The following is a 17,111-nucleotide window of genomic DNA, read 5'->3' on the forward strand; positions in this document are numbered from 1 at the left end:
GCAAGATGAGAAAGAAGAAATACAAAATGTCTGGTTCAAAGATTAAAGGGACACCAGGAAGTATAATGGCCTAATTCTGTGTTCAGGTATATTAAATGGAATTAAGGGAGTGGTGACCTCGGGACAAGATCCTGTTCTTCTTCTTCTGAAAAGGAATTAAAGAACAGTTTAGGTCCAGGTGTGGAGGTACATATCTTTAATCCCAGTACTCTAAATTCAAGGTCACCCTGGTCTACGGAGCAAGTTTCAAAACAGCCAAGCTTAGGAAATGAAGGAAACTATCAAAACCAGAAAGCTGGTGAAGATATAATTGAACAAGGCAAAGCAAGCAACAAAATCCGGCAGCTTCAGCAATATGGTTCTGGCTTTAGAGTCAAAGACAGTAGAAAGAGATAATGGAATCTTCCTCCAAGACTAAGGAAACTGGTGAGGCCAGGTGTGTGGCAGGGGTGTTCCAGCAAGGAAGCCAGAAAGGCCGTTCTGTGAAGCTGTGGACCAAGGCAAGACCAAAGCTAGTTGGACAAACTCCAAACTGTGCATCACTACGTCAGATCTCAAAGATCTCTTCAGATCTCCAACTCCTCTCATCTTTGTTGACTGCAACACACTTTTTTCCTCTTGGGCTGGTTCCCCTCCCAGTTAGTGGCTTTTCTTGGCACCCAGCTCTGGCATCTCTAACATCTTGGTCCAGTATTTCCTCACTATGCTCCCTTACCTATGTTTTGGAACAGTAACCTATATCCTGTGCCCTTATATGTTGGAAGTGTGTAACCTGTTTTTTTTTGTTTTTTTTTTTTTTTTTGATTCATAGGGATTACAGTTAAGAGATTGCATGAATATCAGAAGAGATTTTGAATTTTGGATTTTTAAACACTGTTGAGACTGTGATAGACTATGGGACTTTTGAAGTTGGACTAAATGCATTTTGTATTATGTTATGGCTATAAGCCTGTGGGGGCCGGGATTAGAATATGGTGATTTGAATTAGTACCACCTTCACGGGTCCATGCGTTTGGATACTTGGCTCATGGGGATTAGAATATGGTGATTTGAATTAGTACCGCCTTCACGGGTCCATGTGTTTGGATGCTTGGCTCATGGGGATTAGAATATGGTGATTTGAATTAGTACCGTCTTCATAGATCCATGTGTTTGGATGCTTGGCTCATGGGGATTAGAATATGGTGATTTGAATTAGTGCCGCCTTCACAGATCCAAGTGTTTGGATGCTTGGCTCATAGGGATTGCACTATCAGGTGTGACCTTGCTGGATGAAGTGTGTCACTGTGGGGATGGGCTTTGAGGATATATGTTCAAGCTATGCTCAATGTGTCACTTCCAAAGTCTGGCTTTGACGTCAATAAGGGAAACTGAGGTGGGGTGTAGATCCAGCAGCTAGCAGGTGACCCAGAAGACTCTCTCAGGATAATTTTTCAGGCTGGAACTGATAGTTACTGACTGTGGCTTCCACTGATAGTGGCAAACTGAGGGGCCAGAATTAAATTGCTGACATCAGCCAGTGCCAGTAGCTTCCTGGTGTGGGCTTACACCTGCTATGGTGAGCATGGGCTAGGGCCTTGGCTCTAGCACGGCCTTTCCACTGATAGTGGCAAAGCATCTAAGAAAGAGAGATTGAGAGCAGAGAACACACACACACTTATACTCAATGAAGTAAGACAGGCTCCAGCAGGTAGGTTCCAACAAGCTTCTTCTTTCAAGCTTCTCTTACTTTACACATACACACTACATACATACATACATACATACATACATACATACACATACACACACACACACATTCACATGGTGGATGGAAAAATATTCCAACAACTTTATTTTTTTCTCCCACAGGTTATATAGCCCAGCAAAGTCTTTCAGACAAAACACAAAAACTTCCTAATACCTTCACGTGATCAAATGTATTGCCTACTGTAGCTGAAAAACAAATATAAAAAACAAATTATTCCCAAGAAGCCATATGCATTTGTAGCTAAGCAGCTTGTTATAAATTAACAAAGCACAAGCAAGCAAGGTAATTTCTCAGTCAGGTTCTCTTTATCAGCAGAGTGCAATTTACGGTTGCACCCTGATTGAGAAAGAATCAATTATCTTAAAAGGTAATCTTATAAAAATCTTAAAAGAATCAGAAACCTAAACTTTTCTATGAAAAACAACCATTCATTTCTACTTTAAATTCTCAAGGTGCACATCTGCTCATTAATAACTTTTATTATTGACCTAGATGTAAATTGAATTAATTAAATTTTCCAAAAGATAAAATAAATAAATTTAAAAAAACAAATATTCTTATTAAATCATATCAGGAAGCTGAGGGCAAAAACAAGTACAAGGAATGCAACTTGTCATCTCAGTCACCAGCCCTGCTTGAAAGAGTCACCTCAGCCAGTGCTACTCTGGGTTGTTGTTCTTGATCTGACCAACCTCAGAGTCTCACCAGCCGCGCTTGAAAGAGTCACCTCAGCCAGTGTTACTCTGGGCTGTTCTTGCTCACCAACCTCAAAGCCTCTTGCATAACTATTAAGAGTGTACTTTTCTGAACTTCAAATTGTTCCCTAAGATTTTCCACATCAGAGCCACTAGCAAAAACATCTTTACCTAACTTTGCTAAAAAAAAAAAAAAAAAAAAAAAAATCTGTTTTTCTCTAGTATATCAGAGCTACTAACAAAAACAGCTTTACCTAGCATCCCTAAACATTCTGTTTTTCTAAATTCTTTCTAAGGGTCACTGCTAGCAATCCTCATCTATCTGCAAGTTGTGGTCACTGCTAGCAATCTGCATCTGCAAGTTCTTTTCAAGGGAAGGGTGGTTGCTGAATCATGAGTCTGTTTCAGCAATGCCTGAAAGAGATCAAGCATTATTATTGGGAGTGCCAGTGACCCTGCCCAGTGAGGGGCTGGGGGCCCCCTAAAAACGATCACGCGATTCATGTATCAGGAAGATTATAAAGACTGCAAGGATAACAAGCAGAGCTATGCTCCATAATAGCATGAAATCCTCAGGACACAGTTCTCGGTCACGCTGAGGTAAATCCCCCGCGGCTCTGCTACACGGCGGGCTGCAATCTATGTGTTCTAAAGCCGTTGGCTGTTTTTCCTGCATGGAGAAACATGACGCAACATAGGACACAGTCACCTTCTGCTGCCTGTGGATCAAGACGTACAACTCTTGGCTCCTCCAGCACCATGTCTGCCTGCATGCCACCATACCTCCCGCCATGATAATGGACTAAAGCACTGAAACTGTAAGACAGCCCCAATTAAATGTTTTTCTTTATAAAAGAGTTGCCTTGGATGGGGGCTGGAGAGATGGATCAGAGGCTAAGAAAACTGGCTATTCTTCCAAAGGTCTTGAATTGAATTCCCAGCAACCACATGGTGGCTCATAACCATCTATAATGAGGTCTGGTGTGCCCTTCTGGCCTGCAGGCACACGTGCAGGCAGAATAATGTATAAATAATAAATAAATAAATCCTAAAAAAATAAAATAGTTGCCTTGGTCATGGTGTCCCTTCACGGCAATGGAAACCCTAACTAAGATATTGATTAAATGGTATATTAATAATATGAAGATTTTATGTCTGTGATTGTCTCGGTTAGAATTAGTCTGTTGTAATTATTTAAGAAATACTGTAAAAATTTGTACACTATTTAAAATAACTGTAGGATCTTGTTCTGGTCCCACAGTGCAGGTATAGAATTCAATAAACTCAAAGCATGACCATTCCTGTAAAACCACTCTATGGACCATCTCCATCCTGGGCCTTGGCTCATCCATTCTCCAGCCACAGAACATTTTTAGGCATAAATCCTGGTGTAGTTCAACAGCCTACCTTTAAATCCTCACCCAGTGAACCATGCCCCAAATTGGGAGCTCTCTCCACTGGAGTTAGTTAGATATGGTCAGTGTGTTCCATGCCTTGCCCCCATCCCTCAGCTCTCTCTAATGCCTCTCTGGGTTGAGGGAGTAGAGGAGGAGGAGGAGGGGACATGAGGCATGGTATTTTTGCTGTAGATAACCTAACACCCTCTTCTTGTCCTGAGTCCTCGCCTGTCCACACTTGCCCTCTACCAGTGGGGTACAGTCCTTCAGTTTCTCCTCAGGGCCAGTCCTCACAGCTGTGGAACTCCGAAGGCTCTCTCCCTGAACCCTTGAGCAAATGGTCTCCCCAGGCAACTCTCCTTGTTCCACTGAGGCTTGAGTTCTTCCTCTTGTCCGTCTTCACCCTCACCTGAACAAACCAAGAGCTACTTCCAGCAATGCCAGTTCCATAATCTCTTAGCAAGTGTCACACAGTTGTTCCAACAGTTAATGAGAAAGTGGGGACATTTGTCATGTCACTGTTCTGAGAAAGGACTGGGAGGTCAGGTCTAGCATCCTGTTATATTAGTCAGACCTGGTTTCAAGAGGAAAAGCACTCACTCAATCCATCTTAATTAGTGGACACGGAGATAAAAATGTCAGTGGAGATAAGGAACAAACTATCATGGCAGCTTGGCATCTAATGACAAGATGTACTCATCACCCAAGGAGCAAAGGAGTTTCTGGGCTCTCTGGAGAAAGTGCCTGCTGCTGCTTTGCCGTTTGTTCAGTGGAACACAGTGAAACAGGTTAGAGTCCCCACTGTCTGAGGAAGGCCCTGGAAGCCTGGTATTAACACCAGACTAATGTCTTCCTTCGGGATTTACATCTGCAAAAGAGTTGTGGTCGGGACATTTACATGGCCCAGAAAACTCTATTTATTTAAGGAGCATGTGTTAGCCATTGCCGATGTAGCTCAGCTATGAAGCTAAGAGCTCCCCTTGACTTGAGCTTGCTTGAGCTTTGAAGGACTGTGGCAGCAGCTTCAGGCTCTATATGGCTTTTCAGCTCCTAATCCCTCAACCGCAAAAAAAAAAAAAAAAAAAAAAAAAAAAGCCACCTGACTTTTATGCAACTTGATTCTCTTTAAACAAACAAAAAAAAATTTTTGCTTGTTCTTGTATGGTCATCATCATAGCAATTTAGTGAGGTTCTCGGCATGGGGTCATCTAATAAGCCACTGACTAACCTTGGACTGGATACTCAGTCCTGACCAGAAGGACAAAATGAAAAAAAAAATCTTCCCACCCATAAACTCGGGGAAGAGAACCGTGGTTGACCACCCTGTATACACTGCGGTCTCACCCCTTGTGGTAGCAAGAAAGAAACCCAGTGCCAGCCCAAATGCTAGTTCCCATGCCTCCAGCAGACTGCAACCCCCCTCCCCCATCCCCACTGCTCAGGGAGACTTAACGAGTGTTCCCGCTGCCTGAGCATCCTCCTAACCTAAAATCTACATTAATCCCTTTCTCTCCATTTCTCCACTGAATACATGAGCCAGTTAGGTACATTGTCTTTCTCCCTTAATCCACTACACAAAGCTTGTACATCAAGTTAAATTATATTTGATTATTTAAAATACCATTTACCCATATATTTATAGTCTCTAGCAGCTAATGGCAAATAGCAAATTCAACAGTATAAAGTAAGAGAAAAAAGGCAAGGTTATCTTAAAAGTGATTTTCAGGGCTGGGAAATGAGCCTGGGGCTTTGTTTGTATAACAAGTGTTACAACACTGAACTTCACCTCCCATCATTGGCCTCCTGAGTAATTGGATCTCTCTCATCATATTCAGCAAGATTTTTGTTTTTTGTTTTTTGTTTTTAATATATATCTGCAAAACTGTATTTAAAACAAGGGTAGATTTTTGAGCACGGTGGCACACACCTTTAATCCCAGAACTAAGGAGGCAGAGGCAGGAGGAACCTTGTGAGTTGACACCAGCCTGGTCTACATAATGAGTTACAGGCCTGCCAGGGTAACACAATGAAACCTTGTTTCAAAAAATAAAATAAAGTGAGGTTGGCCAGCATGACTACGGCTGATTTCCTCTTCCTGATTCTTTTTAGTGGGGTGGTTTGTGAATGACGGGGAAGCGAATGCCGGAAGGAAAATATGTGAACCTGAGTCAGGTGGACCGGCTCTGTGACTTCAAGCAGCCTATGATACTTTCTAAGCCTGTTTCTTACTCCATAGAACTGTACCACATCAGTCAGCTTTCCGCTACTATTACAAGATGCCTGCCTGGGCTCACCGTTTAGGAGGGTGATTTGTTCCACTGATTTTGCTTCTCAGTTAAGCAGAATATTATGCCAAGAACACACACTAGAGGAAGCTAATTAACCTCATGACAGGGTCACAAAAGAAAGAGGGAAAGGGTGAGGTCTCACTATCCTGCTAAGGGCACATCCCCAATGACCTAAGACTCACTGGGCCTCACCTCCCCAGAGTGCCACACTGGGTAACATGAGAACATTGGCTTTTGGGAGAAAGGGCGCATTCCAGGTCCAGACTATCTAGCCAGACTAGCTGCCAGATAGCCATACACTGCCTCTGAAAGAGGCTACACACCTGCAGGAGCCGCCCTGAGCCTAGAACACAGCAGCTGCTCCACTGGCAGCCATGGAGGATCACGGTAGAGGAGCGGCAGAGGTGGCAAGCAAGGCTCTCTGGACATGTTTTTCCTCCTTTTTCTCCTCCTCTTCTCTGCTGCCTGTTCAACAGACCTTTTCTGAGAACTATGACTTTGGTTCTGTATGGTTCTGGAGGAAATGCCAATCAAATGCCTACATCTTTTTTTATTATTATTAAATTTTTATCTTTTTACATTAGTTACATTTTATTTGCTTTGTATCCCAACTGCAGCCTCCTCCTTTAATTCCCTCCCAATCCCACCCTCTCTCTTCTCCTCCCATGCCCCTCTCCAAGTCCACCGATAGGGGAGGTCCTCCTCCCCTTCCCTCTGACTCTAGCTTATCAGGTCTCATCAGGACTGGCTTCAATGTCCTCCTCTGTGGCCTGGCAAGGATGCTCCTCCCTCAGGGAGGGGTGGTCAAAGAGCTAGCCACTGAGTTCATGTCAGAGACAGTCCGTGTTCCCCTTACTAGGATACTGAGCTGCCATGAGCTACATCTGAGCAGAGGTTCTAGGTTATATCCATGAATGGCTGTTGGTTGGAGTATCAGTCTCAGAAAAGACCCCTGTGCCCAGATATTTTGGTTCTGTTGCTCTTCTTGTGGAGTTCCTGTCCTCTCCAGGTCTTACTATCTCCCCCTTCTTTCATAGGATTCCCTGCACTCTGCCCAAAGTTTGGTTACAATTCTCAGCATCTGCTTTGATACCTTGCTGGGTAGAGTCTTTCAGAGGCCCTCGGTAGGCTCCTGTCCTGTTTCTTGTTTTCTCCTTCTTCCAATATCCATCCTATTTGTCTCTCTAAGTGAGGATTGATCATCTTACCCAAGGCCCTCCTTCTTGTTTATCTTCTTTAGGTGTACAGATTTTAGTATGTTTATCCTATCTTATATGTCTAGTATCCACTTATAAGTGAGTATATACCATGTGTGTCTTTCTGGATCTGGGTTACCTCATTCAAGATTATCTTTTCTAGATTCTACCATCTGCCTTCAAATTTCATGATTTCCTTGTTTTTAATTGCTGAGCAGTATTCCATTGTGTAAATGTACCACAATTTCTGTATCCATTCCTCTATTGAAGGACATCTGAGTTGTTTCCAGGCTCTGACTATTACAAATAAAGCTGCTATGAACATGGTTGAACAAATGTCCTTATTGTGTACTTGAGCTTATTTTGGATATATGCCTAGGAGTGGTATAGCTGGATCTTGAGGAAGTGCTATTTCTAATTGTCTGAGAAAGTGCCAGATTGATTTCCAAAGTGGTTGCACAAGTTTACATTCTCACCAGCAATGGAGGAGGGTTCCCCTTTCTCCACAACCTCTCCAGAATGTGTTTTGATCTTAGCCATTCTGATGGGTGTAATCTCAGGGTCGTTTTGATTTGCATCTCCCTGATGGCTAAGGACGTTGAGCATTTAAGTATTTCTCTGCCATTCTATATTCCTCTACAGAGAATTCTCTTTTTTGCTCAGTACCCCATTTTAATTGGATTAACAGTGAAAATGGCCATTCTGTCTACAGACTCAATGCAATTCCCATCAAAATACCAACACAATTCTTTTCAGACCTTGAAAGAACATTTTTCAACTTCATATGGAAAAACAAAAAACCCAGAATTTTCAAAATGATCCTGTACAACAACAGATCATCTGGAGATATCTCCATCCTGCTCTCAAGCTGTACTACAGAGCAATAGTAACAAAAACTGTATGGTATTGGCATAGAAACAGAATGGTGGATCAATGGAACTGAATAGAAGATCCAAAAATAAACCCACACACCTATGGATACTTGATTTTTGACAAAGAAGCCAAAACCATTCAATGGAAAAAAAGACGGCATCTTCAACAAATGGTGCTGGTCCTACTGGATGTCCACATGCAGAAAAATGAAAATAGATCCATATTTATCACCCTGCACAAAACTAAAGTCCAAGTGGATCAAAGACCTCAACATAAAACTAGACACACAAAATCTGTTAGAAGAAAAAGTGGGGAAGAACCTAGAATTCATTGGCACAGGAGACAACTTCCTGAACAGAACACCAACAGCACAGGCTCTAAGAGCAACAATCAATAAATGGGACCTCATGAAACTGAAAAGCTTCTGTAAAGCAAAGAACACTGTCATCAGAACAAAACGACAGCCTACAGACTGGGAAAGAATCTTCACCAACCGTGTATCTGACAGAGGGCTGATATCCAGAACATATAAAGAACTAAAGAAGTTAAACAGCAAGTGCCTGCATCTTAACCACCTTTGTGTTTCTTCCTCTTGGTCCCAGGGATAAGGGGAGGATTGTGGCAGAGAGGACACAGAGAGTATCCAGAGTTTGGTTTGTTTGTTTCTTTGTTTGTTGTTTTTTGTTTTTTCTGAGACAGGGTTTCTCTGTGTAGCCCTGCCCTGGAACTTGCTCTAGACCAGGTCAGTCTCAGAAGTCATAGAGATCTTCCTGCCTCTGCTTCCCAGAGGCTGAGAGGAAAGGCGTGTGCCACAACCCAGCATGCATCAACTGCTCATAGAGAGATGCTGAGAGAGAGACTATGTGGTTCCTGTAGGGTGGCTGGGCCAGAAATGATCGGGGCTTTGAGCTCAGCAGCCATACTACTCTTTACTCAATGCGTACAGGGACACATCTCAAAATCTGAAAGAGGGTGACTGACACAGGAAGCAGAAAGAAGGAAGGGAAAGGGGGAGGCAAGTTGAGATTTACAACTTGAGTAGTGTAAGCCCTACTCCTGGATTTCATCATTCAATAAGTCTATAAATTCCTATTTTAGACTTAATGTCTCGAATTCTGACCTTCACTTTAAAAGATTCCTATCTATATAAACATGCTTTTCTAAAAAGAAATACATAAATATGAAGAAAGGAAAAGAGTCATCCAACTTAGAAAAGAGCACAGAGGCAGGAGTCTTCAGAAGTCTCCCCCACTCCTGCTAAACAAAACGAAGGCAGTGATGTCCCACCTTCCCTGCATCCCAGTGGGGCAGCTCCTGCAGCACAGGCAGAATCAGGGGCTGAAGCGGATCACTGCAACTTCTCATCAGTCTATGGAGGCCGGGACTTGAACTCCGGCCTTTTCTGACCAGGGTTTCTTAATTCTGCCTCCTCCCATGATGGCTGCTAGCCTCTACAACATCTTAGATGACTGGCTATAGTGTTCATGCTCTCGTCAGCAAAAATAGAGTTGGGGAAGGATCTATCCTCTTCTCCGAAAGTCACAATCTAAAAATTGCTTGTGTCACTTTCCTTTATACCCCACTATCTGAAAAGGGCAGCCATGTGCCTCGACTCAAACCAGAAATCCCATCATTATACACAAAAGAGGAAGAGGTTGAGGGGGTCACCCAGTGTGGCCCTTTGCATATTACATGTGAAGCCCTGAGTTCCATTCCCTGCACCAAAAAAAGAAAAGATGGGAGGAGGAGATGGATATTGGTGGGAGCTAGCAGACTGTATTACAGCAGACATTATAAAGTCAGAAGGCCAAAGAGAGCTTGAAGGAGCAGGAGTAACATGTCTGAGCCTGAGAGGGTGACACATGCCAATGGCAGAATTTAGGAGATCAAGGTCACCTTCAGCCACATAATGAATTGTAGGCCAGCCTGGGTTACATGAGATCCTGTCTTTTAAGAAAAGGGGGGAGGGTGTGGAGAGATAGCTCAGCAGTTAGAGAGCTGCCTGCTCTTCCAGAGAACCAGGCTTCAATTCCCAGCACTCACAAGATAGCGACTAACAGTCTGTAACTCCAGTTCCAGGGGATCCAACACCCTCCCACAGACAGACATGCAGGCAAAACACAATGCATGTAAAACACAATGCATGTAAAATGAATAAGTCATTAAATAATAATAACAATAACAAAGCCTCAAAGCTTATGATGCCTATCTCTGATGACTTTGTGGAAAGAACGAAACTGAACTTATTTGCCAGGAGACTGGGGCTCTATCTACAAGGAAATCTTAAAGAAGGGAAGCAGGCACCATTACTTAACGCACCTAAAGAACCTAAGCAATGTAGAGGTAGGGCTTGTGTCCAGAACAGAACAAACATCTGGTCTTGGTGTTTAAACAGTGGGCTTCAAGGGCTGGGGATATGGCTTAGTTGGTAGCTCACTTGTCTAGCATGTAAAAGGTCTTGGGTTCAATCCCCAGCACCATTAAAAAGAGAAGAAGTGGGGGGAGACAGGAAGGGAGGGAGGAATGAAGGAAGGAAAACAGGTAGAAAGCAAGGCATGGTGGTGAATACTTGTAATTCCAACCCCTAGGAGGTGGAAGCAGAAACACCAGAAGTTCAAGGTCAGCCTTCACTGCATGGACAGCAAGTCGGAAACCAGCCCCAGCTGCAATCCTGCCCCTAAAAAGAAAAAGGGGGACACTGAAAAGAAAGAAAAACAGCGGAGAGAAGAAATAATCTGCGAAAGTCATTGCCAACTTCACATCTGAGCAAGGACTAATGTGCAGAATCTGTAAAGAACTCAACGAGTAAAATCAAATAAACGACTGCTTCAGGCAAGCCAGAGCGTGAGGAGTCTGACTCGGGGCTCCACAGATTCGTAAGTGATGATTCGGTTAAGTGGGGAAAAAAGCAAACGATCTCATCTTTGCTTCTGATCATGACTAAGGCATCTCTCGCTTGTGGGATGTATAGAAAGGCTACTTCTAGTTTCTCCTAGCATCACTCTAGAGGTTTAGTGAACTGTGAAAAACAACACTGAAGCACGGCAGGGCTTACCGATAAGATACATGTATTTTTCTCTCAGGTTCGTTAAGTGGGAGACCAAATGTCTTGGTTGAGGAAAGAGCTGACCCTCTACTAAATTTACAGCTGAAAGCTCTTTTTGGCCCAACCCAGAGTTCCCAGAGTCAAAAGGGAAACACAAGGCCATGGCTTTTGCGGATAACAAATTGGTTCCGTCAAGGAAAGACTGCAGATCTGACAAGGGAAAAATGGTATGCTCAAGAGAAGATGAATACACCCTATTTCATTATAGACGACCACACTGGAAGAAAAATGACTTCATTACTCCTATTCTAGGGGCCCCAGTGAGGCTAAGGATAGAAGGAGACAGTCACTAGGAGTGACTTCCTCTCATACAGGTTGAATCCATCAATCCCAGGCAACTTCACAGAGGGGCAGGAAGTCATGGCTGATGGGGGAGAGTCACAATTATCAAGACCTTATCAGCTATTGCCCTGGAGTTAAAGAGGGTCATTTGCCTCCAGAGGGTAACCATCAATTGCTTTATATGGTCTACAACTTCTAAGGCCAAAGTCATGGTACGGTGTTAGGCATCATAAATCCTCCAGCACTGATCGTCCTGTCTGAACAAGAGTGCTATAAAGCACCAGCCCAGAGACAGCAGGCAGGAAATTCATCAGAATCCCAAGCCGCAGTGAACTTTTTGACGGATGATGCAGTGTGCCACAGTAACCTACAGCGCTGAGCTTTTTCTGCTTGGTGAAAAGAAATAAGTTCACCCTAGCCTGATGTATGTGATTAATTTTACCTTCTTAGAGATCTTAAATTTCTTTACTCTTGATAATTTCATCTAGGTATACAATGAAATATAAGCGTATCTACCCCATTCCCTACCCCGTCACCCTAACACTCCTCAACCCAGCTTCACATCTTTTTCTTCTTCTTCTTCGTTTTGGACAACTCACCAAGCCCAGCTAGTGCTGCCATGTACATGGGTGTGGCAGTTAATTCTTTACAGCAGACGTACTTGTCCAAAAAAAATAAAATAAAATAAAATAGAAAAGACACTTTGTAGAAGAAAAACTCTCACATTTCTCCTCTTCTGATCTTGCTACAATCCAAGAAAATCAATGTCTTAAACCAACGGAAAGTAAGTCCAAAGGCCCAGCTGCCCTGAGGTTGACAAAGTCTGTGGGCAACAGCTAACGAATGTTTTTTTTTTCGTTTCTTTGCTTGAGGGGAGTTGTTTTGTTTTGACTGGATTTGTTTTAATGCGGGATACTTTGTTTCATCTTTGTAACTAATTTGAGGCGGAAACCACCACCAAGAACAATCATCCATAAACTGAGTATGGCCACGCCCCTGTAACCTTGGCACTCAGAGGCTGAGCAGAGACAGAAGGATCACACATTTTGGGCCAGCCATGGTTACATAGTGAGACCCTGTCTCAAAACATGTATTCCCCCCACCCCCGCTTTCCAAAATAATATGTTTGAGTGGTCAGAAAAAAAATAATATATTTAGAGTACCTCTACAACTTTTGTATTAAACAAGGAGGAGGTAATAGTGATGAAGAGCATTTCCCAAGCAGTGACTTCCAGGCCCAGGTTCCTCCCACACTGTTTAGGATGACATCACTTCACGAGTTGTGCCATCCACATGAACCCTGGAAGACAGGACACACCCACACTGAGTTCACTGTGTGTCCCACTGCACAGCCTACACCAAAAACTAGGCAAGAAAGCAGTCTTCTCAAATTGAAGGGGAAAAAGCTATTCTGGGGATGGAGACACAAAATAATAATCTTCCAAAAAAAAAATAAAATAGGCAGCCAAGGTGTGGGCGGGCAGAGCATGCCCAAGCCAAACCCCACCTGAAGCCACGTGGTGTGGGTGGAGCAGAAGATACCCAGAGGCCTGGGTGTCCTAAGATGAGCAAGTAAGTGGTGGGGAGATGGAGAGAAAGAGAAGCAGAACCGTGTTTGCACAATGAAGAGGCACAACAGGAGACTCCAGTGAGAAACAGCATAATGGGATATCTGTGATGCCACCCGAGGCCATGGTGAGCACCCGCCAGTGCTGCTGCCCAGGGCCACGTCCGAGTCCATGGCCGTATCTGTGGCCCATGTACCACCAAAGGCCATGTGGACATCCGTGGTCTGGCTCCTGCCTGGGGCCATGTTGACGTCTGAGGGTTGTGCAGCGCTACCCCACCCCATACCTAAACAGTGTGGGAGAGCTGTCAGTCTAACCAACTCAACTACCACCTGCCGGGTCGATATCTGGCAGGTGGAGCTGAGGGGAGGATGGTCAGTCCAGCTGGACACCCTCCGTGGCTGAGCGGGATGGTATCAAAGGCCCGAACCTCCTGGATGCCCCAGGGAATAAACCACCACTGAGCCAGGAGATCTGTCGAAGCAGGAACTCGGTTTATTGAATAAAGCTGTCCTTTTTATAGGTTTGGGTCAGGAGGCAGTGTTAAAGAGGTGAGGTAAGATGATGTAGAGGGCAAGGTTAGGTAGTGCAAGGAGAGGTGGGCCAGCGACAAAACTCCACGTAACAGTTACCAGGCAGGGTTGATTTTAAGGCAGATATGCTGAATCACTTTTCCCCGGAAGTGGTGCCTCTTAAACCAGAAGCTAAAGACAGGTCTCCAAACTCGAGCCAGGCTCAGGTAGATGCAGTAGGCCTTATCAGGCCCAACAACCACCCAGGCCCAGATCCAGGGCTTTGAATTGGCCCATTACAGCATCTACCCCAACTATGAACTGCTGGAGTGCATGAAGTGGCCAGTCCTGCAGATCCAAAGCTGCAGGATCTCCATGACACAGGGCAATAACAGGACATCTGAGAAGAGTCCGTGAGGATCCAGCGTTGATAGTGTAGCAGAAGCCAGAGGCCTCCAACCTGACCAATGACTCACTGCAATGAACATTTGCAAGTAAAGCTGTTTGGGCAGAAGGGTGTAACTGTGTGATTCACCATGACACACTGCAGCTTCCTCTACAAGATTTTGTTTGATTGTTTGCTTGGGTGGTTTTTTTTTTGGGGGGGGGAGGGGGGTAGAAGGGATTTCAAGGGCAGATGGTAAATACAGAGGGACAGGGAGATAATTGAAATTAAGGTGCATGATAAGAAATTTACAAAGAATAAAAAAAAGTGTTTAAAACAAAAACAAGACATTGTGGCAAACGCCTTTCTTCCTGGTACTTGGGAGGCAGAGGCAGACAGATCTCTGAGTTCAAGGCCAGGCTGGTCTATAGAGAGAGCTCTAACACAGCCAGGGATATACAAAAAGAAAGAGAGAAGAAAGAGAAAGAAAGAAAGAAAGAAAGAAAGAAAGAAAGAAAGAAGGAAGGAAGGAAGGAAGGAAGGAAGGAAGGAAGGAAGGAAGGAAGGAAGGAGAGAAAGAGAGAAAGAGAGAGAGAAAGAAAGAAAGAAAGAAAGAGAGAAAGAGAAAGAGAGAGAAAGAAAAAGAGAAAGAAAGAAAGAGAAAGAGAGAAAGAAAGAAAGAGAAAGAAAGAGAGAGAGAAAGAGAGAGAAAAAGAAAGAAAGAAAGAAAGAAAGAAAAACTGTCTTGAACCCAACCCCCCAAAAAAAGGCCTAGAGGCAATAACTAAAAAGATATTCAACACCACCAATCATTAAGGGCTGCATCTCATTAAGATGGCTACTCTCAAATGTTAGTAAGGATATGATACAATTAGAATTTGTATGCACTATTGATAGAATATAAAATGTGCAGCCACTGGGAATTACTGTGGCTGTTTCTCAAAAAATTAGAAATGGGTAGATGGCTCAGTTAACTGCTGTGGCACAAGCTTGAGGGCCTGAATCTGGCTCCCAGCACCAAGTGAAAACCAGGTGTGGCGTCATATACCTTTAATCCAAGTGCTGAGGAGGCAGAGCCTAGAGGACCCCGGGGCCGCATGGCCAGCAGAATTGGTGAGTGCTGGCTTAACAAGAGCTCCTACCTAAAAAAATAAATAAATAAAAATAAATTTTTTTAAAAGTGAAGGGACTGAATAAATAATGGCTAGCAGAGGACCCCCAAGCAGGCAGCTCACACCCACCTGAAACTCGGTCTCTGGGGACTCCAGCACTCACACACACATTCCCATGTGTTCCGTGTTCCAATGAGGAAGCAGTTTCACAACGCTTTGCAGTAACAGAACAAAGAGAGGCATGAGTCAAGGCAATTTTAAAATACATTGGTGGAGAGATGGATGGCTCAGTTACTAAGAGCACTTGCTGCCCTTCCAGAGAACCTAAGTCCAGCCCCCAGCACCCATGCCACAGGCCTCACAACTCAGTGTCATTCCAGCTCTAGGGGATCTGACGCCTCTCGCCGCCACTGGCATCCACATTCATGCGCACATAACTCACACACACACTCACACACACACACACACACACACACCTATATAGAATTTAAAAAGTAAATAAATAAAAATGAAATATACTGGTGGAAACATCAGAGAGGAGTTGCAGCAAGATGGCCGGATCTCTCTCTCCTTTAGGTCTCGGATGCTTTCTGGTGATATTTTTAACTGTTCCACTGGTGGAAGCTAGTAGTTTGTTAAGTTAATACATTACAAAAGATTTTTATCTGTTACTCACGTAATGTTAGGTTCGACACAAAAGAGGGCAAGAAATGGCCATGGGGGAGGGGGAAAGCCAGCCCAAGAGAAAGTGTAGTCAAGGTCTGGATCTGCAACATCCCAGTCTCTCTGTACCAGTCAATCAGTCTTTGTAACCGCAGTTTCTTCCCAGGAATTTTCATTCACGTATCAGTACAGGATACGTGATGGTCCGAATCTGTGGTCCGAATCCTGGCAGTGTTAGCATCCATGTTCTTTGTGTGCTAAGCAAAGACTGCAGCCGGGTAGAAAGCAAACCCAGTCCCCTGCTGCCCAAGGTCCAAGGCAGCTGCGTTACACCACATGTCAACAAAAACCCTTTTCTTATCCATCTTCTCTGTGAGTTCAAGCCCAGCCCAATCTATAAAATTTGTTTCAGGCCAGTCAAAATAACAGTGAGACTCTGTCTCAAAAAAAAAAAAAAAAAAAGACAATTAAAAAATCTAATGAAAAGGGGGAAATCATCAAAACATCAATCTAAAGAGAATGAGGTCCCTGAACTCTGGAGAATAAAGATCACTGAGCCCTAGAAACATCAGGCCCATCTAGGCAGTGTGGCAAGGAAAGGGGCTGGGAGGGTGGGAAAGAGTGATAACCTTCAGACAGTACAATGGAAGCCTCAAAAGGGAAAATCTAAAGGTGGAATGTTGGGGTGGGCCAGCTACACCACTTCTCAGCATGTGACCAGAGCACGCTGAAGCAATACACTACAGAGACCGCTCCACACATGCTTGGGTTCCTGCATTGTTCACAATAGTCAAGGTAAAAACCAGCCTAACGCCCATCAACAGACAAATAGATAAAAAGAAAATGTGCTACATATAAACTTTCACTCACCCATAAAGGATGATATTATGTCATGTTGCAGGGTATTTGATCACATTGTGAATCCTGGCATTGTGAACTATAAAAAAAAAAAAAGCGTTTCTTGTTTGGTGTGGTTCAGCCCTAGCACACACCTTTAATCCAAGAGCTTTCTGTACACAGGATTTAATAAAGTTAACCCTAGGTCAAGATCTGGGACAAGTAACCAGATAGCAAGGATTTAGCAGAAAGGGGGGACTTTGAGGTGAAGGCAGCATGGAGAAGAAGAAAGAGCTTTTGGCTTTTTCCTCCCGGGCTGTCGGGTAAGCTAGCAAGCTTTTAGCCTTTTGGCCTTTCAGCTTTGCACTTTCGGTTTTCAGCTTTTTCCTTCAGGATGTGGAGCTGAGTAGGAAGGTCAGCTGGGTGCTTTCTTTGTCTCTCGAAGCA

This window comes from Meriones unguiculatus, chromosome 7, assembly GCF_030254825.1.
Source record: "Meriones unguiculatus strain TT.TT164.6M chromosome 7, Bangor_MerUng_6.1, whole genome shotgun sequence".
In the NCBI taxonomy this organism is placed as follows: Eukaryota; Metazoa; Chordata; class Mammalia; order Rodentia; family Muridae; genus Meriones; species Meriones unguiculatus.